Here is a 26,685-nt window from a genome sequence, read left to right on the forward strand (position 1 = left end):
GCCAACGGCCCGTACCAGTCAATCGCACGGACAAGTACGACACGCACACCCCCCAACAAGCCCACGCAAACCCCCCCACCCACCAACGGCCCGTACAAGTCGATCGCACGCACAAGTACGACATGCACACCCCCCTACGCGAACCCCCCCACCCGCCAACGGCCCGTACCAGTCAATCGCACGGACAAGTACGACACGCACACCCCCCCACCAAGGCCACGCGAACACCCCCACCCACCAACGGCCCGTACAAGTCGATCGCACGCACAAGTACGACACGCACACCCCCCTACGCGAACCCCCTCACCCGCCAACGGCCCGTACAAGTCGATCGCACGCACAAGTACGACACGCACACCCCCTACGCGAACCCCCCCACCTGCCAACGGCCCGTACCAGTCAATCGCACGCACAAGTACGACACGCACACACCCCTACGCGAACCCCCTCACCCGCCAACGGCCCGTACAAGTCGATCGCACGCACAAGTACGACACGCACACCCCCCCAACAAGCCCACGCGAACACCCCCACCCGCCAACGGCCCGTACAAGTTGATCGCACGCACAAGTACGACACGCACACATAACGCCAACACCCAAACCAGCACAAGGACTTTGCAAACAAGTCGCACAACAACACTGAACCTATCTCCTGTGTACACACCATTGGGAATCAATGTCCTGGTCACAGCCAAACAGGCAAACAGAGGTCAACACTAACACCCACCCCATATAACACACACACAACCATTTCAAATTAAGCCACACCCACTATTTGACCAATAAAAGGGTCCACACATACAACCCATCATCCTTTGCAACATACCCATTATTGCGAAGAAACAGAGAGCACACCAGCAATTGTAGCCACATACCTTCACACATACACCCTATCACATGTACACCCACACCACCCCTTCACAATCACAACCACACACCCTCATCCATACACACCATCACCCCCTCAAACACATACACCCCACACCATGACCACACCCAAGAATCCAAAGTTCACTAACCCGGAGAATGAGATATGTCCCAGGGCCTCACCCAAGCACCATGCCCAATGTACAGGGAAAGGGAAATATCACACAAGATAGTAGACCACAGCTCCTAAACAATTTCATGTTGCGGACACACCTTCCAGAGATGCAATATTTTGTGACACAGTAAGGCAGTGTAGCAAGCGAGCAAGCACAAACAACCTGTCTCCATCCCTGTCTCCCTCTCCCTCTGTCGCCCTCTCACTCTGACGCCCTCTCCCTCTGTCGCCCTCTCCCTCTGTCGCCCTCTCCCACTACCGCCCTCTCCCTCTGTCACCCTCTCCCTCTGTTGCCCTCTCCCACTGTCGCCCTCTCCCACTGTCGCCCTCTCCCTCTGTCGCCCTCTCCCTCTGTCGCCCTATCCCTCTGTTGCCCTCTCCCACTGTCGCACTCTCCCACTGTTGCCCTCTCCTTCTGTTGCCCTCTCCCACTATCGCCCTCTCCCTCTGTCGCCCTCTCCCTCTGTTGCCCTCTCCCTCTGTCGCCCTCTCCCTCTGTTGCCCTCTCCCACTATCGCCCTCTCCCTCTGTCGCCCCCTCCCTCTGTTGCCCTCTCCCTCTGTCGCCCTCTCCCTCTGTCGCCCTCTCCCTCTGTTGCCCTCTCCCTCTGTCGCCCTCTCCCACTGTCGCACTCTCCCACTGTCGCCCACTGTCGCACTCTCCCACTGTCGCCCTCTCCCTCTGTCGCCCTCTCCCACTATCGCCCTCTCCCTCTGTTGCCCACTCCCACTATCGCCCTCTCCCTCTGTCGCCCTCTCCCTCTGTCGCCCTCCCTCCCTCAGTCGCCCTCCCTCCCTCTGTCTGCCTGCCTCCCTCTGTATCCATCCCTCAGTGTTCCTCCCTCTGTCACCTCACTGCATCTCCCTGGGCACACACACAGTTGCACCCAAGCACTGCACAGGCCTTACAAACACCATAGAGCAGAATGTTTAGGGATGTCTCCTAATTACCAGCAGTCATCTACTAAGTGCCTGCAACACACACACCATTTGCAGGCAACACTGTATTGTGTCAGGACACACATCTCGGAAAGCTCTATAGTACACAATGGGCACAAGTGTAGGCCGCACAAGTCCCTCCTGTGATCAATGCAAACACAAACACCAGGACAAGGTCACACATCCTGTGAATGAACACAAAACCACGATTATGCCAGCATGTTACACCAGGGGGCAGCCAAATCATAAACGATGGACGCTTGCAAATCAGACGCAAACTACTAGCATGGCCTATCATACACCCGCCTTACAGAAACTCATCCCCTGGGGACAGGCATTGGAGTGCAACACTGTCCCAATTGTCATGTACCACAACAAAACACTCACTCATATGAATACGCATACAACTCATACATGCACATTGCAGATGCTCCAGTCCATTGTGCCTCTCAAACAATGCACGTGCCCCATCTCATGAACGTTGTGGATGCACTTAAGTACCAACATGGACATGGTTATTGACAAGGTGATGCGTCTTTGAGAAGTGCCAAGTTCAAAAGCCATGATCTAGAAGTGTGTGTACAGGTCCAGGGGTGTTGGCATTGTTTGGCCATCATGGTACAGCAAAAGACATCCAAAGTAGTAGATGTCATGCAAATTAATGATGCTCTGTCTCTTACATCAACATGCTGCATCTAAACTCTGTGCATGCTTGACGCAGACATAAGGATTTACACCGTATCCTGGATGTTGCGTGAACCTGAGCAATGCTTAACATGTGTTGTGCCGGCAAGACAAGACACAGCAATGGCTGTGTCAGTCATTGTCAAGAGAATGGAAGAATGAAAATACCCCAGAGTACATGTCAATTTACTACCACTACATACACAACTGAACAATGTCAACAATGTAAAGCTTGTGGAACACAGAGGGGAACGTGTGGCGCCCCCCCCCAACCAGCGGGAGAAGGATCCCAGTCCCAGGCTCAGCAGGACCCAGACCCCCCCAACAGCGACGCCACTCAACGCACTGTGGATGACCCCAACCAACCTGGCTCCTCTGGTTCCCAAACCCCTGCAGCAACTGTACCAGCTACATCTCAGCCAACCACCGGACCCATTCCCACCACATCCCAGCAGACAGGTCAAAGCCCTGCCCATGACCCACAAGAGAGCCTGTCTGAAAATGAGGGACACCCTTTGTCGGGCGCCCCTGAGGTTGCAGGCAACCTCCACCCTGCCAGCACTCGGGGGGCCCGTTGAGCGGATGTGCCCACAAGCGCAGCCGTGCTCGTGTGGGTCAGGGTGGTGGGAGTGGCGCAAGGTGGAGGCGAGATTCTGGCCAGTCAGCTGCAGGGCCCGGTATGCCTGAACTGACTAACATCCTGGAGGCATACCGGCGGGACACCAGGGAGGTAAGCCAGCTTGCGGAGGCCCTCAACCAGGTGAAACAACAGCAGGCAGAGCAAATAGCAAGGCAAGACCTACATTATGGACGGTTGGAGCTAGTCTGGCTCAGCTCTTGATGGTGCATCGGGAAATGAGCCAATCACTACGTCAGATAGTGCCAACATGCAGCACCCTCCCTGTGTCACAAGGCCAGCAACATCACGGCAAAGTGTGACACCAGCCACAGGGAGGGAGGAGGAGGAGGAGGAACTCTCTGACGTAGCATCCCATGCATCGTCCAGGCCTGCACCTGAGGGTCCCCCAAGGAAGGTGGGTCATCCACGGCTAAGACGTTGAGGGGCAGTGGGACATGCACATCTCCCAGGACACTGGACCTGGCATATTGCCCCTGGGTGCAACAGCATCCCCTATGCGACTCTCCCACATGGACTTGCTGGTCACAGTCTGCCCAATGATGCCAAGCACTGTGGCCTGGACTCTGTTGACTGAAACTGTAAGGCATCTCATCTCCACCAGTGAACTTTGGATTCCACCCCTTTCTGTACAGCACCTATTCACGTTTCCTGCACAAGATCACCCAATAAATATTCTAAACCTCATACGCATTTGGTGAGTAATCTTTGAACCACAGCATAAATTGATATGTGTGTGCAAATGTATAAAATGCAAGGGTATCCAACAAACAGCAGCCAACCACACACTTGGATCAGAATCTGAGTGAGGACACACATCGGTCAGAAATACCTAACAACTAGATACATGGATGGACAGACACACCTGTGTGGGATAGTAAATGCTGGAGGGGTGTTTGGATCCCAAAACTGCTATCACAGGCAGGCCCAGGAGAGTCACTTTGAGGTGTACAGATCAGTGTGACAAAACTAGTTGTCCACGTAGGGAGTACCTACAACTGTGTCCTCAGGTATGTGAACTATCATCAGCATGATGCAGTACTGTGGATGTGATGAATGGCGCTCAGGACAAGGGTGGCAGGACAGACTGTGGGCAATGGGCTGTAGCACTCTACACAAGCACACCTGAATAGGTGGCCTACCCCTATGTAGCTACAAAGTACTATACTACTGTAATGGGAGCAACGCATACAGAACAACTACCCACGTCTAACAAATACCTACACCAGAACGGGGAAATCATACCACACACAAAAGACGTGGTCATGCTGTGTGTCCCCTGTGGCTACTTGACTGACTGTGACAGCTATGTTTTTGCTGCTGTGGTGTTGACAAGGTAACACTGTACAATATTGTGCCTATGCAAGGTGTGTGTGTGCTGTACACGGCACATGACCTGGTGGGACGTAGACCCAATGTCATGTGAATCTGCATAGTCATGCCAGTATGTGTTGCACACACAGGCATAGAAGCTGCAATGGCTGAGTTAGAAGCATTGTGATACCAGGAGGGTGATTGTCTGGTGTTGTCTGTGTGTAGGGTGGCAGGAGCATGCTCTATAAATGGATGGAAGGAGGGTCATCCTGTAGGTCTCTGTGTTCCTGGATAGTGTGTGTTGTATGGTGGCTGTGTATGCAGCAGCAGCAATGAGTGAAGACATGACGGCAGGAGGGTTGTGACAACTTGCAAAACAAGCACATACCACAAGGGCATTGGCAAGCCACAAAGTGACATGTGTATGTGAAGGCAGGAGTGTCAGCCTCACTCAGGGTCACTGCAAATAAAATGGCACAGTAATCACCAAAGATCACAGTCACTGGATGAGGGCCCTTACGGACAAGTGGGGCACAGGACACACAGTGTCAGCAGGTGTAGACTACAGCTAGTGTGTTCAAAGCTAAACAGCAGCTATAAAGCCATCTACCTCACACACAACATAGTATTCTAGCCTTCCCCAACACCATGCGTGTGGTCACTGTACACGTAAACACATAACAAGCATAAGCTTACTTCATGCCAAATAGTATACATGCACATTAGAAGGACATGTGCGTTGACATCAAGGCGGCATAATATTCTGTAGAAGTCAGACATCATGCACAACATGATTATTTACATTGTGAGCCCATGGAGCATTATCAAACATACATGTGCATTGGCAAGAAGTCCAATTAACACTATTAATGATGTCACCTGTAATGCAGCAGTACTATTAGCTACAAGGCTGTCAAGGCTTGGCCGTACCTTCCTTCATCAGAGTGGTGTGATGCTCAAAGGGTTCCACCTCCAAATAGCCCCTTGGTCTGAGTACAAACGACAGACACAAAAGGGTGATCAGGCGAGGGAAGGAGAGGATGGGAACTGCTGGGAGGGAGACCTGAAACAGAGGCAAATAACCATTAGGAGTACATTCTCATGTCACTGACACTACAAAAACCTCATTTGATACACTGTACCAGTCACACCTGTGAAGTGTACTGACTGGAGACAATTTTAGATTAGTAATCATGCTATCACATGAGATCCGATGCTATGACACGGACACATCAAACCTAGGACAGTCTGTCATCCATTGGAGTCTTGTGTAACGCTCACAAGTGAGCTACCATGCTATGAGATCTATGTTGTTAAAAACTCATTCACTGGCTCAGATGAGGTGGACCTTACAAACTAATGAAAACATATGGCAGTTCTACTTACGCAAACTGTAATATCTGTATTTGATTATGGGTACCCATAAGGGCCATGTAGGCAAACTTGACTTCACCCACACCAGCTGTAAGAATCACATATGATGAGGAAGCTAATGACCTACATGCAATGAAGGCACTCTGTAGCCAGTCTTTTGATCTGTCAAGTTTGCATTACTATGCTAAACATGATATGCAGGTAGAAGAAATATCAACTGCAAGTGATGTTGATCCAAGCCACATAATGAGACCCTACCATTGCACAGAAATGCTGCACGGGACTAGAGATTCATGTGAATGACCACACTCCACTGGTGCAACACAATAAATCACATATGCATCATCACAACATTTTCATTTCTCATGCAAAACATACATGGCATCATGTGAATCAAAACAGAACTGCTACTCACTGTGAAGGCTGGTGTAGCAGTATTTTCCACCTGCACTGAGGTAACGACTTGACAGTGACATGATATACTGCAACAAGGGGCAATGCATCCATGTAAACAGAATCACAGGACAGTTGTCATAACATGTGGAACATACACTGGCCCACACCTACACGACATGGTTTGATGGTAATCAAACTGGACTGGCCCACAAGGTGGAGGTGAGGATCCAGTCACATTCTAATGCACACAGTGAGGCTGCAATCCCCCACAGAGTCCGTGGTTGTGACCTCTGACACAATGTCAAGCCATGGTATATGCAATGTAGCAGTGTCAATGTCTACACACATTGATGCATTCACCAGAGTCTCAAACTACAACAGATGACAGTCAGATGGGGTGACTATCCTGTCATGGGAGTGGGCATACATGTAATAAGTAACATAATGTTGTTGCATGTATGCATGGTCTCACTACATGCACATGAACATGTACCACACGTTTCAAAACATACCAACGCTAAACAGCCTCATATAAGTCCTTACCCAAATTGACTTCTCCACATGTCCATGCATGCTCCGTTGATTTGGCTGACGTTGCAATCATAATGAGCAATAGCAGGATGACCATGATGACCCCAACTGACAACAGGCAGGGCGAGCTGTGGATGAGAGTGGCACACAAGGGGTCAAGTTCTGTATAATGTCTTTTTGACAATGTCCTGTTGAATATCCAGATGTTGTAGTACACCTGTACATTCCAAGTACACACATAGCACGTATGTGTGTTACATTACATCTGCACCTGTGTGACACTGCACAACAAACATCCAAGTGACCTTGCATACAGTCTGTTGCATACACAGCATGCTACCCATGCAACTCCATAGTACATGTTTTACATAAAAGCTGCTATGACTCACCATTATGAAAAGAAGTTGCGGATGAGGTGACTCCAGATATCATCTTCACCCTCCTCGTCGCTGGCATCCTGGGCAAGGCCTTCATCCTCAACGGGCGGATGTTCCAGCTCATCAAGATCAAGGTAGAGTGGAACGGCCTTCTCCACTGCCATGTTGTGTAGCATGCAGCACACGGTGAAGATGTCACACACCTTGCGTGGGCTGTATTGGAGGGCTCCGCCTGTCTTGTCCAGGCACCTGAACCGGCTCTTCAGGAGTCCAAATGTTCGCTCGATCACCCGCCTGGTCTTCCTATGAGCATTGTTGTAGCGCTGGTCTGCAGCTGTCCTGGGGTTGCGTAGCGGAGTCATTAGCCACGGCATGTTTGGATATCCAGCGTCTCCTGCAAATTGACATCATGGAAATGAGTGTGTAATATGATGCAGATCATGAAGTTGTGACATACTGACATACATAGCTGACAGGGTATACTCAGCAACAAGACATGCCCGGTGGTTGTGCAGCTGCAGCATCATCTGTGGTACCCTGCTACGCCTCATGATGAAAGCATCGTGGCACGATCCTGGAAAACGTGCACAAACATGTGAGATAATCATGTTGGCAAGACACACCACCAGGACATTTATCGAGTGGTAGTGTTTCCTGTTGCGATACGCTTGCTCCTGAGCCTGTGGTGGCACCAGAGTAACATGTGTACCATCAATTGCACCAATTACATGTGGCATGCGTCCCAGGGCATAGAATTCCCCCTTGACATCAGTCAACTCTTCTGGAGTAGGGAATGTGATGAATTCATCAAGGTGGAGCAACATAGCAGACAATACATCCGTCAATACACGGCTGAACATTGTCTGAGACATCCCTCCCACATCAGCTATGGTAAATTGGAACGTACCTGTGGCAAAGAAATGGAGGGCTGCCATCACCTTTACCTTGGATGTCAGCGCAGTTGGATACCTGTGGCGTGGTTGTAGGTGAGCCTCCAGCCTGTCCGTCAGGTCCTTGATCAACTGTCTGTTGAAGCGATAACGACGGATGCAATTGCGTTCCCTCATGGCTTCCAAGTCAGGCAATGGCCTTTCCAGAGGGGGTGCCCTGCAATACACAATTTATCGAAAATGTCTTCAACTGTCTGACTAAGACAATAACAATGTACATGGCACAAGCAACACTGCTTCAAAAAATTCTAGACAATTTTGAGTGTGGCGTGGGATACCCACTGATGTAACATGTGCCACCTCCCAGCCACTCCTCCGTGAAAACTAAAAGACCTGTGGTGTGTGGAATGGATATGACATGCATACAAATGATCCGATGGAAAGGTCTTAGTGAGCATGACAATGTATCATGTCAGTGACACACGTCATGTGAATGTCAGTAGGAGGTTGTCTGCACATCCAGACAGCTGACAGCAATACACACACACACACCACATGTGCCATCATTTGCACAGTTCTGACATAGTCATGTTGCGGTGTGAAATTTCCCTAACTATTACATGACCATCATCATACAGCATAAATGTTTGATTTGTCACAAATGGTCTGTAATGCAATCACACATATGAGCGGTTCATTAACACAAGTGGCATGGTGTGCGTACATAAGAAACCTGGTCATCACGCCAAGGACACAACATAGATGCTCCTACAGCAGATGTACTGAACTGTATGAACTAGTTACTTACCTTTTGTAACAAAATATCAGTAAGGAACAGTAGTTAATAGCATATTCCCGACTTTGAATACATACCAAGCTTTTGACAAATTTGCCTCCCTGGATGCCATAGATCTGCCCAGTGAGTCGGGGCTATCCAGCCCACACCGGATAAAATACGGTGTCGCTGATTGGCATCCTACAAGGGTTTGGCCAAGTATTGGCCGTACCTACAACGCACACTCTGCCAGCAGTTACACAATCATGTCCCACAGAGAGTCTGGGTAGCGGACAAAGAGGTATGTGATGTTTGAAGACCTCAGTCCCAGACTCAGGGAGGATGATGACATCTTTCCGTAGTGCTCATACCTCTTGGATACCCTCTACAGCGGAGCTCACGGGAATGTGGTCTGTGATTTGAAGGCCTGGATGCCCATGCTCTCTGGGGTGGGGTGGGAGGACAGGGAACATGGTCAGTCCGGGGAGGGGTGTGGGCGTCTGACAACGTGCCTATCTACAGCCAAACATGCTGCGTGCCTGTACATGCTGGCCAATATAGATACAGTACATTCCTCAAGATAGGCCTGCAGAGGCTCAGCGTAGCATGACTGGAGTTTAAGGACCTCAGTGAGGAGGTTGGTCCTCACGGCTGCAACGGGGAGATGAAGGGGCAAGGCTCCGGCCGCCCACGTAAACACAACACTGTACGTTGCCCGCTCATCCAAAAACACGTTTGTAGTAGAGACATCACCAGTGTCTGGCTAGGTGTCCAGACCACTCGCATCCCCCAGTCCACCTGTCCTGTCGTCTTGGGACTGACACTCACGTGTCAGTGGGTCTTCATGACCCTCGCAATACTCATTAACACCCATTCCGTGATATTCAGGGTTGGCATGAGCCGTGCCCGGCTCGTTGAAGTTTAACTCCCCATGCAGCATTAATAGCGGTGTTCTGCCGCACTGTTTCCACGCCGGAGCCGTACAGTGTGTGGTATCGGGGACAGCACCACCCGAGAATGGCGCCAAGGCTGACACCTGGGGGACAGTTGCCAGTGAGGTTGTGAGGTGAACCAGCGAGGACCAGGATGAACATTCAGATCCTGTCAGTCCCAGCGGTTCCGGGACGTATGCGCCGCCTGCGTCAGGGACAAAGCGAGTGATGGCGTCAGGGGCAAATCACCAGACGCGCTAGTGCCCTCAGACGGGTCCGCTGGGCCAGAAGCCGCCGCGTAGGCCGTTGGCGGGGTGAGGGACATCATGGACATGAGGAAGTGCACTTAGTCCTCCTGCGTCACATACAGGGCAGGGACCGGAGGTCGTGGTGCAGGCTACGAGGGCTGCAAATCTGACGGAGCCACGTGGGCGGTGTCACCCGAATACCATGCAGCATTGCACGTGCATTGTGGTGATTTGGAAGTGCGATGACATATCCTTGACTTATTTGGGTTACCTGACGACTTAGCCCTGGAGGACTGATGTCAAATTCAGGGGCTCTGATGTCTCAACACCCACGCCCAGGCACTCGTCCTACGTCCAGACCATGAGCTATTGTGGTGCAGGGCCAACTGCTGGAGTCTGAGCAGCTTGTGGGACCAATCACACCTGGATTCATATGTCTGGTCCCGGCAGTCGGAGCAGCCCTTGTTGTTGGGCTTGACGTGAAAACAGTGGAGACACCGACGGTAAGGGTCAGTCACAAACATGAGTCGTTCGCCTTCCTCACCGGCTTTGAAACGGACATCCCTATTGGCACCGTCCTGAGTCAGAAAATCCAAGTGAAATGGTCAGAAGTGATCGTACTATGATTTTGGGGCAAAAATGAGTAAGGTTACACTTATACGGGACCAGCGCTGGTGTTGTGAAAAAAGAGGATCTGACGTGTGCACGGAGAGGTGACGTATGAGTACTAAGACAACGTCATCACGGCACACACAACGCCAACGACACATGCTGAGCCGCAGGACATGCCTACCGACACACAAGTGTACTGCTGAGCGGAAATTGCCATATCCAGGATGACACGTGGGGATAATATAAGGTGAGTAATATGATACTGACCTGTTCATTTCATATGCAAACAGCATGCACAGTGTCGCACATGGCACACACATGACGTGGTCACACAGGGTCATGCTGTGCGGCTATTACACCTCTGTGACAGTGGGCATGTTGCTGTCATCATGTGCCAGTTCCCTGTACTGAATGGTGTGCCATTCCAGTGTTGATGTGCATCACAATATGTTTCAGACGTTACTCCGGTGCGAAGTGTTGAATGTATGTGATGCACATGTGCAATATGATTGATTACATGTCTCGCCAGCTCTTCACACATCAACTGAGGCACAAGGTCACAGTCCCTGTGCTTCTTCAATGTCTGCCACACCTGGGACATGCAGATGTTTGGATGCCATGCTGATGTATGCATCCACATCCTCGACATGAGTGTAGACTACATCCCGCTATGTGATTTCCTGGAGTCACTCTCCCAAGGGTGACATGAAGGAGGACAGGGACGCAGCCTACAAAATCGTTCACTTGAGCATGTCTGACACACTCTACCACAATGGTACGTGTGTGTGTACGCCTCGTTTCCCTATTGCATTTCAGCCATACGCGAGCAAAGCGTACCCCAATGGTACGTGCGTGTGTAGGCCTCGTTTCCCTATTGCATTTCAGCCATACGCGAGCAAAGCGTACCCCAATGGTACGTGCGTGTGTAGGCCTCGTTTCCCTATAGCATTTCAGCCATAAGCGAGCAAAGCGTACCCCAATGGTACGTGCATGTGTACGCCTCGTTTCCCTATTGCATTTCAGCCATACGCGAGCAAAGCGTACCCCAATGGTACGTGCGTGTGTACGCCTCGTTTTCCTATTGCATTTCAGCCATACGCGAGCAAAGCGTACCCCAATGGTACGTGCGTGTGTAGGCCTCGTTTCCCTATTGCATTTCAGCCATACGTGAGCAAAGCGTACCCCAAAGGTACGTGCGTGTGTACGCCTCGTTTCCCTATTGCATTTCAGCCATACGCGAGCAAAGCGTACCCCAATGGTACGTGCGTGTGTAGGCCTCGTTTCCCTATTGCATTTCAGCCATACGCGAGCAAAGCGTACCCCAATGGTACGTGCGTGTGTAGGCCTTGTTTCCCTATTGCATTTCAGCCATACGCGAGCAAAGCGTACCCCAATGGTACGTGCGTGTGTAGGCCTCGTTTCCCTATTGCATTTCAGCCATACGCGAACAAAGCGTACCCCAATGGTACGTGCGTGTGTACGCCTCGTTTCCCTATAGCATTTCAGCCATACGCGAGCAAAGCGTACCCCAATGGTACGTGCGTGTGTACGCCTCGTTACACCATTGAATGGGTTGCATTAGCAACGGCAATGTCACCGTACTTGTGTGGGTATTTGAATAAATACATAGGGGACATCTAGGGGAACAGTGTACTGATCAAAATGCAACCAGGTTGTCATGGATACAGAGTTTTTTGAGCCTCCTACAGGTGTTCTAGAAAATTCAGTTGGGCAAAAGTATAGAATGTTGCAAAAGTTGTTGTTCAGCTCAGGCTCAGTTTTCAAACCATGCATATGTGTGTAATGGCCATATGTGTGATGTGATTGGAAGGAACATAGGATGCTAACTATGGTGGCCTATGACACACTACTCCTTGGACTCACAGACCCTCTGCAGCACAGATATAAGGCAGCATGTGGCTGTGGGAGGGCACTTGCCTGCACAACATTGGTGTGGTAACCAAAGCTGCTGTCATAGAATCCTCTGGACCCTGATTAGCTGAGCATGGAGAGGGCCCCTGCATTCACTGATGGTGAGAACAAGGCCCTGCTGGATGCCCTCCTGCCCAACTACAGCAAGCTGTATGGGAGACCAGAGGATCAGGTGAGTGATGTGTGCAATACCTTGGAGTGTGCACCTGTTGTGGGTGTGACATCATAGCCACTGTGTATGTATAGTGTATAGATGCAATGTTGTTAGGAGTGAGTGCCAGGGTGTACAGTGTTGTTTCAAGAGGGTTCTTTGTTGTAGTGGGGTGTGTGACAGCGTGTCACGTGCTGCAGTGCACCCAGATGTGCATACATTGCTCTGTTAGTGCCATGCTCTAAGAGTGTTTAGCACCCGTCATGTCATCTGTAGCCTTTCAATGGCCTGTAATGCAGTAGTGTTTGCTCACAGGCCACATACTTCTGGACAATGATGCAAATGTGTGGAGCCTACGATGCCCTGTTGTCATCAAGTATTTTGTGCACATATGTGTGTCTTTGGAACATGGACCAGGTGTACTGATGCTCTTTTAATTTACATTTGTGACAGGTATCTGCCTATGAGAAGGGTGAAATCTGGCTGGACATCGCCAGGGCTGTCAGGAATGAGCGGGGGGCCTCGCAGGAGGCTCAGAAACATCAAGAAGAGGTGGCAGGACATCCGGTGCTGGACCCGCCGCATCGCCAGAGTACAGCTGCAGCTTGAAGCTCCACGCCGGCATGGCGGCACCCACCACCTCACCCCCCACATGCTCCGGGTCCTGGAAGTGGTGTTCCCAGACCTCCATAGGCAGTTGCAGGAGGGACAGCAGCAAGAAGGGGGTAGGTACATGTCTGTTTGTTGTCATGTGTGTCACATGCTCCCTGCAGTGCTCCAAGGCATGGTAACACTCCCATAGTTTGAGTGGTGTGGTCAGATAGGCACTACATGCATTGGCATTAGAATGCCCCAGTTTCTGCAAATGCTTCTTTACATGCCTTGCCCTACTCCACATTAGCCCTGCGCTTTGGCTGATGTTTGTTTTTCAAATGTACTCATATGGTGCAATGTCTCAGTATGCATCTTCCTTTGCACATCATCATGTTGGAGGGAGGTCTGTGACACCTGTTGGTACATTACATGTAGCACCACATGTGCACTGTGTCTGCTATTCCTCATATTTTGGCACTGATCTTGAGTCTCAACATGTGTTTTCTGCACGAGTCAGCCTCAGTGGCCTTTGTCCATGGTACTCTTTCAAATTGTCATGTGTTGGCTACAGGTGCACAATGTTCATGTGCAATATTTTGGGCTTATGCATACTCACACTTGGCAGTGCGTGTGTGCATATTCGCCAAATAAGTAGAATGTTGTTTCTAACTAATAATGATGGTCAGCCACACAATGAGGCTTTGGGTGTCAACAGCTGTGATGCCAGTGTGAGGTGATGTTACACTTGGTTCAGGTACCAGGATGGCATCACATTTCAGTTCAGGCAGGACTTTTCCCATGTGGCACAAGGTCTAAGCAAATCAAACATGTCCAGGTCTGGGTTTGGGTGGCAGGGTGGGTAAATGAGCTGTGATGCATCATCAGCTATCCTGTTGTCACGCAGTGGATCATCATTGTGTCTCTCATACAAGTTTTTGCCTTGCCTGTTGCTTGTATCCTAGTATAAATTGAGCGTTGTATCTCTCACAATTGGCCACAACTAGACTTATCATTGTGCAGAGTTCAGTGTCATGTGACTCATGATGCATGCCATGTTTAGAAATTAGCCCAAATGATTTGTAGCTGATATGTCTGATGTGTACAGGTGATTGATATGTTTTTATTCTTCTCCTTGCCCACAGCATTATCATCTGAATCTGGAGGAGACACAGGCGCGGACCAGGCAGAGGGACCCAGCGACAGTGCCACCTGCTTTGAGGAGTCAGAGGGAGGCAGTGGCACGGAGGGTGAGGAGAGTCTGCAGGCCGGACGACATGTGACTGACACATCTTACCATGCCGACAACTCCGAGTCAGACTCTCAGGAGGAGGGGGAATATGCAGCAATGGTCACTTCTTCATCTTTGGCTGGCCTCCCCTCCTCCATTACCATCTCCACCCTCCCAGTCTTAAGTGTCCCTAGGGTCCGTGCTTGCCCTGTGTCTCCTTTGTTCCCGGCACTGCAGCCCCTGCCCCTGTGTCCCCTGCTGCCCTTAGTGCTGAGACTGTGGACCTACTCCGGCAGATTGCAGTAGGTCAGACATCCATGCTGACTGTCCTCCATGGACATACACAACTGATTACACAGTTGGTGTCGTTCATGGAGGGCATGTCATCAGCCATGTCTGATCTACGTCGGAGTGTGGCTGCTATAGAGTCAACACTGACGGCAGCTCTGTACACCCAGCAGCATCTGTCCCCCCATCCTTCAGACCCATCCACCTCTGCCTCTCACATACCTACACAGCATACACGCATACACCACAGGTCAGACACACCCAGCACACACACACAGCATAAGAAGATCAAAGCTCCACGCACCCAATCTCAAGGGGATGTAGGCACACCCACAGGGAGAGGGGAGACACCTCACACACGCATCCACACACCCAGGAGAACAGACTCACAGCCCTCTACCTCCACCCCAAATGTGTCCCCGGGTTCAGGTGGTAGTTTTTCCGCACTGGCTGAGGTGTGCAGCCAGGTTTTTGAAGCTACTTTCGGCGATGCACCAACCAGTGTGGATGAATCCACTACACCTGCACCCACTCCACCTGTCCTTCCCTCTCCTGTCCAAGCGGTGCCGGAGGATTCCACAGATGGTGCCCCGGTAGTTTCCACAGCGGATTAAACGCCATGTGCAGGCAAGTTTGGGTGTGATCACACCCATGGAGGCACAAACTGTTGCTCAGACTTTTTTGGACTGGCCATTGGCCTTTAATGAGCAAGGACTCTTATTTGCATTTCTATTTTGAACCAGCTGAATAAAGCAAATCTTTTCATTTTCTGAACTTTATTTTATGTGATAATGTCTGTGACTGCTGTGTGCCTGGGAGCTGGTGTGATGTTCAAATATAGGTATGTTGACATGTGTCAATCTCCTGATGGTAATGTGGTTAACAATGGTATGTTTTTGATGTAAAGGCTGGGCACTGGTGGGCAGTGATGGGGGTGTTATCCACACACACACTCTGATGCTGAGCACTGGTGGGCAGTGGTGGGGGTGTTATCCACATACACACTCTGATGCTGGGCACTGGTGGGCACTGGGGGGCAGTGGTGGGGGTGTTATCCACACACACACTCTGATGCTGGGCACAGGTGGGCAGTGGTGGGGGTGTTATCCACACACACACTCTGATGCTGGGCACTGGTGGACAGTGGTGGGGGTGTTATCCACACACACACACTCTGGTGCTGGGCACTGGTGGGCACTGGGGGGCAGTGGTGGGGGTGTTATCCACACACACACTCTGATGCTGGGCACTGGTGGGCACTGGGGGGCAGTGGTGGGGGTATTATCCACACACACACTCTGATGCTGGGCACTGGTGGGCAGTGGTGGGGGTGTTATCCACACACACTCTGATTCTGGGCACTGGTGGGCACTGGGGGGCAGTGGTGGGGGTGTCATCCACACACACACTCTGATGCTGGGCACTGGTGGGCACTGGGGGCAGTGGTGGGGGTGTTATCCACACACACACTCTAATGCTGGGCACTGGTGGGCAGTGGTGGGGGTGTTATCCACACACACACACTCTGGTGCTGGGCACTGGTGGGCACTGGGGGGCAGTGGTGGGGGTGTTATCCACACACACACTCTGATGCTGGGCACTGGTGGGCACTGGGGGGCAGTGGTGGGGGTATTATCCACACACACACTCTGATGCTGGGCACTGGTGGGCAGTGGTGGGGGTGTTATCCACACACACACTCTGATGCTGGGCAGTGGTGGGCAGTGGTGGGGGTGTTATCCACACACACACACTCTGGTGCTGGGCACTGGTGGGCACTGGGGGGCAGTGGTGGGGGTGTTATCCACACACACACTCTGATGCTGGGCACTGGTGGGCACTGGGGGGCAGTGGTGGGCGTTTTATCCACACACACACTCTGATGCTGGGCACTGGTGGGCAGTGGTGGGGGTGTTATCCACACACACACTCTGATGCTGGGCACTGGTGGGCAGTGGTGGGGGTGTTATCCACACACACACACTCTGGTGCTGGGCACTGGTGGGCACTGGGGGCAGTGGTGGGGGTGTTATCCACACACACACTCTGATGCTGGGCACTGGTGGGCAGTGGTGGGGGTGTTATCCACACACACTCTGATGCTGGGCACTGGTGGGCACTGGGGGGCAGTGGTGGGGGTGTTATCCACACACACACTCTGATGCTGGGCATTGGTGGGCACTGGGGGGCAGTGGTGGGGGTGTTATCCACACACACACTCTAATGCTGGGCACTGGTGGGCAGTGGTGGGGGTGTTATCCACACACACACACTCTGATGCTGGGCACTGGTGGGCAGTGGTGGGCAGTGGTGGGGGTGTTATCCACACACAGACACTCTGGTGCTGGGCACTGGTTGGCACTGGGGGGCAGTGGTGGGGGTGTTATCCACACACACACTCTGATGCTGGGCACTGGTGGGCAGTGGTGGGGGTGTTATCCACACACACACTCTGATGCTGGGCACTGGTGGGCAGTGGTGGGGGTGTTACCCACACACACACACTCTGGTGCTGGGCACTGGTGGGCACTGGGGGGCAGTGGTGGGGGTGTTAGCCACACACACACTCTGATGCTGGGCACTGGTGGGCAGTGGTGGGAGTGTTATCCACACACACACTCTGATGCTGGGCACTGGTGGGCAGTGGTGGGGGTGTTATCCACACCCACACACACACTCTGGTGCTGGACACTGGTGGGCACTGGGGGGCAGTGGTGGGGGTGTTATCCACACACACACTCTGATGCAGGGCACTGGTGGGCAGTGGTGGGGGTGTTATTCAAACACATACTCTGATGCTGGGCACTGGTGGGCACTGGGGGGCAGTGGTGGGGGTGTTATCCACACACACACTCTGATGCTGGGCACTGGTGGGCAGTGGTGGGCAGTGGTGGGGGTGTTATCCACACACACACACACACTCTGGTGCTGGGCACTGGTGGGCACTGGGGGACAGTGGTGGGGGTGGTATCCACACACACTCTGATGCTGGGCACTGGTGGGCAGTGGTGGGGGTGTTATCCACACACACACTCTGATGCTGGACACTGGTGGGCAGTGGTGGGGGTGTTATCCACACACACACACACTCCGGTGCTGGGCACTGGTGGGCACTGGGGGGCAGTGGTGGGGGTGTTATCCACACACACATTCTGATGCTGGGCACTGGTGGGCACTGGTGGGCAGTGGTGGGGGTGTTATCCACACACACACACACTTTGGTGCTGGGCACTGGTGGGCAATGGTGGGGGTGTCATCCACACACACACTCTGATGCTGGGCAGTGGTGGGCAGTGGTGGGGGTGTTATCCACACACACACACACTGGTGCTGGGCACTGGTGGGCACTGGGGGCAGTGGTGGGGGTGTTATCCACACTAACACTCTGATGCTGGGCACTGGTGGGCAGTGGTGGGGGTGTTATCCACACACACATTCTGATGCTGGGCACTGGTGGGCAGTGGTGGGGGTGTTATCCACACACACACACACTCTGGTGCTGGGCACTGGTGGGCACTGGGGGCAGTGGTGGGGGTGTTATCCACACACACACTCTGATGCTGAGCACTGGTGGGCAGTGGTGGGGATGTTATCCACACACACACTCTGATGCTGGGCACTGGTGGGCACTGGGGGGCAGTGGTGGGGGTGTTATCCACACACACACTCTGATGCTGGGCACTGGTGGGCACTGGTGGGCAGTGGTGGGGGTGTTATCCACACACACACACACACTTTGGTGCTGGGCACTGGTGGGCAATGGTGGGGGTGTTATCCACACACACACTCTGATGCTGGGCACTGGTGGGCAGTGGTGGGGGTGTTATCCACACACACACACTCTGGTGCTGGGCACTGGTGGGCACTGGGGGGGCAGTGGTGGGGGTGTTATCCACACTAACACTCTGATTCTGGGCACTGGTGGGCAGTGGTGGGGGTGTTATCCACACACACACTCTGATGCTGGGCACTGGTGGGCAGTGGTGGGGGTGTTATCCACACACACACACTCTGGTGCTGGGCACTGGTGGGCACTGGGGGGCAGTGGTGGGGGTGTTATCCACACACACACTCTGATGCTGGGCACTGGTGGGCAGTGGTGGGGGTGTTATCCACACACACACACTCTGGTGCTGGGCACTGGTGGGCACTGGTGGCAGTGGTGGGGGTGTTGTCCACACACACACTCTGATGCTGGGCACTGGTGGGCAGTGGTGGGGGTGTTATCCACACACACTCTGATTCTGGGCACTGGTGGGCACTGGGGGGCAGTGGTGGGGGTGTCATCCACACACACACTCTGATGCTGGGCACTGGTGGGCACTGGGGGCAGTGGTGGGGGTGTTATCCACACACACACTCTAATGCTGGGCACTGGTGGGCACTGGTGGGCAGTGGTGGGGGTGTTATCCACACACACACACTCTGGTGCTGGGCACTGGTGGGCACTGGGGGGCAGTGGTGGGGGTGTTATCCACACACACACTCTGATGCTGGGCACTGGTGGGCACTGGGGGCAGTGGTGGGGGTATTATCCACACACACACTCTGATGCTGGGCACTGGTGGGCAGTGGTGGGGGTGTTATCCACACACACACTCTGATGCTGGGCAGTGGTGGGCAGTGGTGGGGGTGTTATCCACACACACACACTCTGGTGCTGGGCACTGGTGGGCACTGGGGGGCAGTGGTGGGGGTGTTATCCACACACACACTCTGATGCTGGGCACTGGTGGGCACTGGGGGGCAGTGGTGGGCGTTTTATCCACACACACACTCTGATGCTGGGCACTGGTGGGCAGTGGTGGGGGTGTTATCCACACACACACTCTGATGCTGGGCACTGGTGGGCAGTGGTGGGGGTGTTATCCACACACACACACTCTGGTGCTGGGCACTGGTGGGCACTGGGGGCAGTGGTGGGGGTGTTATCCACACACACACTCTGATGCTGGGCACTGGTGGGCACTGGGGGGCAGTGGTGGGGGTATTATCCACACACACACTCTGATGCTGGGCACTGGTGGGCAGTGGTGGGGGTGTTATCCACACACACACTCTGATGCTGGGCAGTGGTGGGCAGTGGTGGGGGTGTTATCCACACACACACACTCTGGTGCTGGGCACTGGTGGGCACTGGGGGGCAGTGGTGGGGGTGTTATCCACACACACACTCTGATGCTGGGCACTGGTGGGCACTGGGGGGCAGTGGTGGGCGTTTTATCCACACACACATTCTGATGCTGGGCACTGGTGGGCAGTGGTGGGGGTGTTATCCACACACACACACACTCTGGTGCTGGGCACTGGTGGGCACTGGGGGCAGTGGTGGGGGTGTTATCCACACACACACTCTGATGCTGAGCACTGGTGGGCAGTGGTGGGGATGTTATCCACACACACACTCTGATGCTGGGCACTGGTGGGCACTGGGGGGCAGTGGTGGGGGTGTTATCCACACACACACTCTGATGCTGGGCACTGGTGGGCACTGGTGGGCAGTGGTGGGGGTGTTATCCACACACACACACACACTTTGGTGCTGGGCACTGGTGGGCAATGGTGGGGGTGTTATCCACACACACACTCTGATGCTGGGCACTGGTGGGCAGTGGTGGGGGTGTTATCCACACACACACACTCTGGTGCTGGGCACTGGTGGGCACTGGGGGGGCAGTGGTGGGGGTGTTATCCACACTAACACTCTGATTCTGGGCACTGGTGGGCAGTGGTGGGGGTGTTATCCACACACACACTCTGATGCTGGGCACTGGTGGGCAGTGGTGGGGGTGTTATCCACACACACACACTCTGGTGCTGGGCACTGGTGGGCACTGGGGGGCAGTGGTGGGGGTGTTATCCACACACACACTCTGATGCTGGGCACTGGTGGGCAGTGGTGGGGATGTTATCCACACACACACTCTGATGCTGGGCACTGGTGGGCACTGGGGGGCAGTGGTGGGGGTCTTATCCACTGTTGGACTGGGCCCTTCTGGCAGGTCCACCCCTGAAGTTTTTGTTTGTTATATGTAACCTGGGGATGGTGATTCCCACTCTGAGTGCGTGTAGATGGGAGAGGCCTGCCCTCCCATAGGAATGCATGGGGAATGTGCTGTTGTCCTAGCGCCTTGGGGCGCTCATGCGTGTTTCTAGCGCTGGGAGCGCTATATTCCACAAGCCGGTGGCCACCCGGCATTTGCCCTGTTCGTGCGAGGGTGGGCCCGAGCCCCTTGCCTCCCTGAGCCCTGCCCTGCTCCTGAACTACTGGGATCCTGGACTTCCTTTGGACTATGCTATCTATGGCCCTAGCGCTTGGGAGCGCTTTCCTGCTATCCTAGTGCCTTGGGGCGCTTCATTCATGCTTCTAGCGCTCGGGAGCGCTTTCCTGCTGTCCTGGCGCCTTGGGGCGCTGCATCCCGGCTTCTAGCGCTTTCCTGTTGTCCTAGCGCCTTGGGGCGCTCATGCGTGTTTCTAGCGCTGGGAGCGCTATATTCCACAAGCCGGTGGCCACCCGGCATTTGCCCCGTTCATGCGAGGGGGGGCCCGAGCCCCCAGCGAGTGCCTACCTCGCTTGCCCGTCATGGCTACAATTATTGAGGGAGCCTACTCCTCGTTAATCCCCCCGTGTTCACCGCCGCAGCCCGGGACCCCTCGTGAGGCCCGCCCCCGGGCCGCGCTCTGATTGGCTGCCGGCCCGAGGGGGACCCCACCTGCCCGCAACTTTGCCCTGAGCCCCGCGAGGCTCCGTCACGGCCCCGGGGCCCCCAGTGATGCCGGGGCCCCCAGTGATGCCTGGTCCCCCGAGGGGGATCCCGCCTGGCCATCCCTTGCTCCCTGAGCCCCGAGAGGCTCCATCTGCATTTCTGGCCCCTGAGCCCCGAGAGGTTCCATCTGCATTTCTGGCCCCTGAGCCCCGAGAGGCTCCATCTGCATTTCTGGCCCCTGAGCCCCGAGAGGCTCCATCTATATTCCCTGAGCCCCGAGGAGGATCCACCACATGGCCCAGTTGTTCCCGAGCCCCGAGAGGCTCCGCCTTGGTCCCTTGTCCTGTTCGAGCCTGAGAGGCTCCGCCCCCTTGTTCTCGAGCCCGAGAGGCTCCACCGTTTGGCGCCTTTTCCTCAGAGCCTGCGAGGCTCCCACAATGGCCCCATCCTTGCTCTACAGCTGCCCAGCACTTCGTGGGCAGCTGCCCCGTTTAGGTTTATTGTTGGCTACCTGCAGCCTGCCCTGAACATCGTGACATTGCCTTTTGGAAGTATCGATTAATGTTAATGTGATTCTGAGCGTTATTACGTGTTGCCTTCTGATGATGCCTCTGTTGTGTTATGTACCTTGTTCTTCCTTCCCTCCTGAGTATCCGATGTCCCATGTATGTTAATCCTGGTTAGATTGAGTTCTAACGCTAGTTCCATGAAGCTCCTGGGTGTAATGTGTTCTAGTGCTAGTTCGAGGAAGCTCCCAGGGGTTATGTGTTCAAATGCCAGTTCCATCATGTGCATAACCCTGGCAGTGGCCCCATGGCACTGCCCTGTATATAGTCCCTTGTAAACCCTGCCCGTGCCCCTGGCACCTTGTAAGTTGCGTATTCCTGTCTAAGGGTGTTCTTCAATACAAAAGCTATTTTCATATCTATCTTGTGTGGAGTCCTTTTGTGGGGAGCCCGGGAGGTGGTTGCTGGGGGTGCGTGCGCAAATGCTTCACACATGACCTCCGAGATAGGCCTGACTGCTCGTGCCAAGCTACCAAGGGGGTGAGCAGGGGTTGTCTTGGCGGGTGACTTCCCTACCCTAACTGGAAATGGTGATTTCTGCCTGGCCTTGGCTCAAGCCTCGGCCAACCAGGGATCCCATTTCTAACATTGTTGGCTAGCGGTGGGATTTGGACTTGTGTTTGCGCAGTACCACAGTGATAACCGGCCTCACTACAACACTCTGCAGTTTAGATGGTCGCAAAGAAAAGAAACTATTGGTTGAGTTGCTAAAAATATTTGTTTTTGTGAAAAATGTGGTTCTGGTGCACTTTGCTAAAAATGTCTGTTTTTGTGTAAAATGTGGTTCTGGTGCACTGTGAGTTAGGTGTCCCTAGCTCGGGAGGGTAGATCATCCCCCTAAGTGCAATGTGTTTTCTGGATTCACCAGAAGGGTGGGATCCAGTGGTGGCAGCGAAATTGTGTCCAATGTGTGTGGCCCCTGTCCCTTCCCTAGAGTAATGGTACCTGTGCCACATGGGTCAGGTTGAGGAATCAGGGGCGGTAGAAACTGTCTTACCAGTCATGGGGAGGGTGTGTGGATGAATGTTGAGCTGTGCGGAATAATGGAGTGTAAGTTCTCTGAGAGGAGGAGCCTGCTGAATGCTTGGGTGTAAGTTTTCTGAGATGGGGAGCTTGCTGAATCAATGATAAGTGTGTCCTACCTACACCGCTGAATGTGTTTGATGCTTCATGTGTCTTCTTTACACCGCTGAATGTGTTTTATGCGTCATGTGTCCTCCCTTACAACGCTGAATGTGTTTGATGCATCATGTGTCTTCTTTACACCGCTGAATGTGTTTTATGCGTCATGTGTTAGTCTCTGAGACGGGGAGCGTGCCGAATTGAATGTTAAGTTGTATCCCGGACAAGGAAGCCCTGCTGACTGGGTCGCGGCTTGCCTTGGGGAGAGCTGAACACTGAGCCCTGCTGACGTGGTCACGTCTCATCTTGCTGAACGTATGTTAAGTTGTATCCCGGACAAGGGAGCCCTGCTGACGCTGTCGCGGCTTGCCTTGGGGAGAGCTGAACACTGAGCCCTGCTGACGTTGTCGCAGCTCATCTTGTTGAATGAATGTTAAGTTGTATCCCGGACAAGGAAGCCCTGCTGACGCTGTCGCGGCTTGCCTTGGGGAGAGCTGAACCCTGAGCCCTGCTGACGTGGTCACGGCTCATCCTAGTACAAGAGGGAACTCCTGCCTGAAGAGGAGGAACCGGGTAAGCTGTATGGGGTATTGACCTGCAGTGGTTGCCTGCCTGCGGAAGGAGGAGAGAAAGTCTTAGATTTTATTTTCATCTTGTAGAAGTCCTGGTGCGCCAGGCATCTGGCCGGTAGGGTACTGCCCACGGTTGGGGAGCCAGTAGTCGGTGTTTCCGGATCTGGACGGCAGGGCAACTGTAGCCAGTGTCCTGGCCGGTTTGTCTTCTAGATGTACTCCTAGGGGCACAGGTGAGGCTTCTCCCAAGGAGGAGACCCTGTGTTTCCCAGAAGGGGCGGTACGGGCCTAGCAGGGATCCTTAGGGTTCTTGGCTGAGGGTTGCGGTACTGCCCTGAGAGCAGGTGGGGCCCACCTTAAGTGGGAGGACCCTGTTCTACATGGGAGGGTGCAGAACTGGAAGGGGGTCAGAGGGATTCTGACCCCTGGGCATCCGGTGAAATTAGGTCCCAGGTGGTAGACCAGTGGAGGGAGAGACTTCCGAGACTGGTGAGAAAAGGTTTTCTGGAGGGTGCTTCTCCTGGGAGAGCACGGAACCTCAGAAGTAGAGGTAGGGTGGGGCGAGCTCGCCCGTGACCTCTGGCCAACCTGAGGGTGCGGACCCTAGGTTGGAGAGAAAGTGGTAAAGGGGAATTACCCGGAGAAAGGGAGTGGAGAATGGCTGTCGTGGGCCAGGGGTTACCACCCCCCACTCTGGCTTGGCAGGGACCAGCGGTATCTGGGTGGCCTAGGGCCTGGTCCTAGCCATGGACAACTACGGAGTGCCCGTGGGGTAGCCTAGTTGGGCCTGTTTTTTTTGTTAAGTCTGTGGGTGTCTATAGATCAACGTGGCGTAGAACTGGAGGGTCTCCCTGCAGTGTGGGCCCGTGTCCATGTTTTATCGCCCAAAGCAGGGAAGTCCATCACGGTGGTGATTGGCCTACCCTGCGTTTTGGCTGGAAGGGGGTCGTGTTGGACTGGGCCCTTCTGGCAGGTCCACCCCTGAAGTTTTTGTTTGTTATATGTAACCTGGGGATGGTGATTCCCACTCTGAGTGCGTGTAGATGGGAGAGGCCTGCCCTCCCATAGGAATGCATGGGGAATGTGCGTGTCCCTACTAGTTCCTGATGCATGGGGGGTACAGGCTCAAGTCTGGTATGTGTGGACTCGTGTGGTTGAATGCTGAAAGATGATGTATGCCGCGTGTCTAGAAGGGAAGTGCCACTTCTAGACATCGGTGTGTGTGTGCAGTAAGTATGCTGGCGCGTGATTGGCTGAAGCCAGCTGGGGAGCCTGGCTCCAGGAGTCTGTGTGGGTCTGCCCCGGTGGTGAATGGAGAAATTAACATGCTGATGTGAGGGAGGGGCTGTGCCTGTATCCTGTATGGAGCCGGGCTTTCCCCCACAATGCTGGCTCCACCCCCCCGGGCTGCGTCTGCTGTCCGTAGCCTGGCCAGTAACAAGAAATTACATACAACCAGTTCTAGCTGGTTCTCACCCTGCCTGCCCCTTTTCAGACAAAGGAATCTCATGTATAAAAGGAGGGTGAGCCCTCTTCTCTCGCTCTCTTGCCTGCTTGTCCTGACTGAATCCTGCCAGGGACATGCTGCTGCTTGGGCTCAGGGGAAAGGCTTGCCTCCCTGAGCCCTGCCCTGCTCCTGAACTACTGGGATCCTGGACTTCCTTTGGACTATGCTATCTATGGCCCTAGCGCTTGGGAGCACTTTCCTGCTATCCTAGCGCATTGGGGCGCTTCATTCATGCTTCTAGCGCTCGGGAGCGCTTTCCTGCTGTCCTAGCGCCTTGGGGAGCTGCATCCCGGCTTCTAGCGCTTTGCTGTTGTCCTAGCGCCTTGGGGCGCTCATGCGTGTTTCTAGCGCTGGGAGCGCTATATTCCACAAGCCGGTGGCCACCCGGCATTTGCCCTGTTCGTGCGAGGGGGGGCCCGAGCCCCCAGCGAGTGCCTACCTCGCTTGCCCGTCATGGCTACAATTATTGAGGGAGCCTACTCCTCGTTAATCCCCCCCGTGTTCACCGCCACAGCCCGGGACCCCTCGTGAGGCCCGCCCCCGGGCTGCGCTCTGATTGGCTGCCGGCCCGGGCTGGGCTGATGACGTTTCCCCGGGCCGCGCTCTGATTGGCCGGCGGCCCGGGGAGCTGTGGAGGCGGAGGAGAGAGAGCCGAGCAATGCAGGGGGCAGCGGGAGCCTACTCCGCGCCCCTGCGTCCACCCAGCAGAAGTGCCGCTTCCCCCCCGGGGCCCCCAGGAGCGAGAGGGAGCCCCGGAGAGCGAGGAGAGACCGGCGCGTCTGCCCGCCGACCGGTGAGTGCTGCAGGAGGGGAGGTGGGGCGTTGGAGCACATTGCCGGTGCTCGCCCCTCCCCTCCAGCGCGAGCACACATGTGCTTAGAGGCCCGCGGGGCCCCCAGTGATGCCGGGTCCCCCGAGGGGGACCCCACCTGCCCGCAACTTTGTCCCTGAGCCCCGCGAGGCTCCGTCACGGCCCCTGGGGCCCCCAGTGATGCTGGGGCCCCCAGTGATGCCGGGTCCCTCGAGGGGGATCCCGCCTGGCCATCCCTTGCCCCCTGAGCCCCGAGAGGCTCCATCTGCATTTCTGGCCCCTGAGCCCCGAGAGGCTCCATCTGCATTTCTGGCCCCTGAGCCCCGAGAGGCTCCATCTGCATTTCTGGCCCCTGAGCCCCGAGAGGCTCCATCTATATTCCCTGAGCCCCGAGGAGGCTCCACCACGTGGCCCAGTTGTTCCCGAGCCCCGAGAGGCTCCGCCTTGGTCCCTTG

This window comes from Lissotriton helveticus, chromosome 11 (genome assembly GCF_964261635.1).
Source record: "Lissotriton helveticus chromosome 11, aLisHel1.1, whole genome shotgun sequence".
NCBI classification, from domain to species: domain Eukaryota; kingdom Metazoa; phylum Chordata; class Amphibia; order Caudata; family Salamandridae; genus Lissotriton; species Lissotriton helveticus.